Genomic DNA, 3,888 nt, shown 5'->3' on the forward strand with positions numbered 1-3,888 from the left:
TTCCTCTCTGAGCACTATTTTTGTGCTGTCTAAGTCCTGTTAATTTGACATGTGTGATGGGCCAACAGCAGTTTCATTGTAAGAGGAGTGATGAACAGGGTGGATCACTAATTCTTCCTGGAAGACTCCGTTTACAGCGTATGTTCTGTAACATTTTATTAGGTAGTACCATCTAATAGTAATATTCTGGCCAGTATACCACTTACTTGGTATGTTAAGGTGTTAACTGGTACTTCTGTGACATAGAAGGCTGTCTGGCCCTCCATATGTTGCTGTCCATAAAGAGATACATTTCTGCTATTACAGAATGTAGTTTGTAAGCAACACTTACAGGTTGAATCTCTGTATAAGGTACTCAGTCTCCAAAGAAAGTGTGTGGTTTTTATCTGGGAAATAAGCAGACAGATTTTTCTTCATGATGATTTACTGAGAATTTAACAAAATGAGATCCAACAATCTAAAAGCAGGCTTCAACATCTCAACGTGGTTTAAAAAATAAACAAAAAACCACACACACACAAATACCTGAAATAGTGAGTGACTGAGGTTAGGAACTTTGTTAAATGACTTGATATGTAAAAAACATGAGTGGATTCATGAGAATATGATACATGTTGTTAAGAAACTTACAGAATAATTGACAATATGATTTAGTATGATATTTGGAAATGGGGAAACATACCATTTCTTAGAAAGTTTTCTGAGGATTATTCTGACATTATTTGTCTTCTTTCACTCCCCAGTGAAGGTTTTTGTTGTTTTGTTTTGTTTTTTTTTCTTTAAATCTGAGCAGTTCAAAACATTCCAGGTTTCATGCCTTCAAAATTTAGTATATACAGAAAATGTGAGGTGTACTTTTGGATCAAGCTAATTTAGCTCCAGGGACTCCAAGGAGTCAATATGGGAATGGTAGGCTCCTATTTTTTTCCCTGGTGAAAATGCTTAATGAATGCACATGTCAGCAGAAAATAGAGCCCTATGAATAGAAAGATCTTACATTGTGTTAATTATTCTAATTGAGACTTGGCATTAAAAGTCAAATTGGTAGTCATTTGCTGTGTGAGTATGGAATGTATTCTTTGTGATAGTGATTTCTGCTGTTTTCTACTTATGTATTTTTTAAAAAAGGAAAGCATCTTTCTGTGAGAAATTTTCTTAATTATGCAGGTACGCTACTTCAGAAATCCTAAAAATCTTTTCAATGGTAGATTGCAGTTGCTTTCCACCTATGGTAATTACTAAACTGTAATATCAAAGCTCAAGCATATTAAATCATATTCTTTCCTTTGCCCTGTTTGGTATTGATTAATAGATACTTTCAAGGCAGATTCTTCTAGATATTCAGAATATTGTGTTGTAAAGAATAGTTAATAAAAAGTGAATTGGTTAGAAGGACACACTCTTGAAATCCTGCTTTTTTTTTTTTCCAAACACCGAAAACAGTATTTAGAAGACATGATACCATTCTAAGTCTTGTTAGCAACCTTGTAATTTATTTTCTTTATAAAGCTACAGTTTTCTGTTATTTGTTCATATTTTGCACAGCAGCAGGAAAACTCGAAGTGTAAATAAGTACGTTTTCTTCTTTAATATTGTAGATTAAATACATCTAAGGATTGTTTGTAACAAAAGCAACAAAAAAAAGATTTAACAAAAATGTAAATTAGATACTCCATAGTACTTCCGTAATAGAAAGATGCTATTCTTTCTTAAATTTCTGTTACAGGTATAAAATAGTCATCCAATTGCACACTGAGTACAAGATGGTGCATGTGGAATTGTGCACTATTTCAGTCCTCTAAAAATGGACTGAAATAGTGCACAATTCTAGTTGAAAAAGAATGAAAAGAACAAAAGGGCTCACGAACCTTGCTCTTACCTACTTCTCAAAATTACTGTCACATATTTGAAAGAGATTACTAATTTCACCAGTATCTTTACAGATGAGACCAGCAATTTTGAATACTGCAGGGAATAACCATGAAGTAAATGAACACTGAGACACTTTATTTTCCCTAGGTGCACTTAACTAAATTAATGAAACCAGCATGACAGCAAGAAGGAAATCCATTAACTTTTAAATGAAGTTACTTCTTAGTCAACCTGAGGTTTGAGCAATACAGGTCAGAGGGGTCTGTTTTGCTGGTTTCAGTGAGCAGTAATTTCTTAATATAACCAGGACAAATGTAAGCTGTGTGAGGTGACCTTTTTGTTAAATACTTTTGGATTTCTGTAACTTGGATTGAGCATTTCTTATATTATTTAATATATTTAAATAGCATCTGTTGATATTTTATTCATTTTATTAAAGTTCTAAACTAAAATTCACCTGCCGAATTGCAACCCTTCCCCGAATTGCAACCCTTCCCCTCCAGAAAGGAAAACTGCTAAAATTACCATGTGATATGAGGGGAACTCTTGATGAGACTGAATAATTTGAAAGGTGCTTCAGAAAGAGAATTTCATTAAGAAGCTATAGTTTTATGTCACTTCACACTGTAAAATACCTGTTGCCAAGATGGTATCGAACATGTATGAAAAACCAAGAAGTTACGTATTAGTCATGTTGCATCATTACTAATATCCATATTTTTGGTAGAAAGATGAGAGATTACTGATGCATTCTCCTTTCTTCATTCTTGTTAGTGTTTTTTTTAATTTAAATTTGTATTTTCCTCAAGAGGATTTCATTTTTGTTCCCACTTCTTCCTTTGCATCCTGTGTTGGGGATGGTTGAACACTGTAGGCAGTAAGGTCAAAGGGACATACTTGGGGTCAACCCATGCTATCCTTTATAAGTGGAAAACCAATAGAAACATTGCAAAATGAGAGCTCTGCTCCTTTGGTTTTGCTGCAGCATTAAGAGGGGAACCTGTCTGTTTTGCCAAGTGGGAAATGTGCTTTATCTCTGATAGAAGGCTGTATTGCTTGGTTTGTGACCACAAATATTGATTTTTTTAAAAGCTAAAATTTCAATAGTCATATTTAGAGATTTAAATATCACAACAAACACACCATACCCTGTTTTGCCTGGTCAGAAGTAGACTGTGCTTAGTGACTCTTTGGAAGGCAGGTGCTTACCTGTAAGAAAATGGTCAGGATGGTCCAGTCTGAGGTGTATAAGGGAACGCAGGCAGCAGTAATCACACAGCCAGTGGATTTGCATTCTTTATTTGAGTGGAAGGAAAAGAAAAACAGTAGTACTGGGGAGGTTAGAAATCGAGGGAGAGAGAAGCAGTTGGGAATATGAGTGAGAGAGGAAAATAAATACTGTGATGACAAGGGAAGAGACCTTTTGTGAAATGCAATTCTAGTAGTACCTTTCCAGAGCTGGAAAAAAGGCACCTCAGTAGTTTCTTTGAATTGATAGTACAAATCATCATTATTGAAAATAACAACTAAAATTTAAAGAACCTGTGTAGGGATTTTTTGACCATTCTTCATGGAAATCTTTAGTGAGTTGAATGTATCATTAACCTATAGCACCGGGGGTGTTATGTTAAAGCTTGGTTGTTAGAAGTCTCAGGCATTTGTAAGGATTCCTTTTAAACAAATCCATCTTTCTCATTGCCTCTGGTGAATTTTTTCTATTCTGTCTTGGTGTGACACAAGAGAAGTGCATACAAGTGGCAAACCCTCCCTCCTATCAGGTATTTTTATTAGTTATGTTTAATAAGGGGAATCCTTTACATCCTGTGAAATCTAACTGCCCCTTCTGCTTATTTAAATTTACATTATTTGCATTTAAAATATATAATAAAGTCATTACAGTCATGGATAGTTACTAACGTGGAGGAAAAAGTGGGCTATATTTTGTACGGTTCGTGTACTTATTTATGTGTCAGTATTTACCTTTTAAACTTTGCAGAGTTACAAATGGCTCTCTGT

This window comes from Aptenodytes forsteri, unplaced genomic scaffold (genome assembly GCF_000699145.1).
Source record: "Aptenodytes forsteri isolate BGI_AS27 unplaced genomic scaffold, ASM69914v1 Scaffold69, whole genome shotgun sequence".
Classification (NCBI taxonomy): domain Eukaryota; kingdom Metazoa; phylum Chordata; class Aves; order Sphenisciformes; family Spheniscidae; genus Aptenodytes; species Aptenodytes forsteri.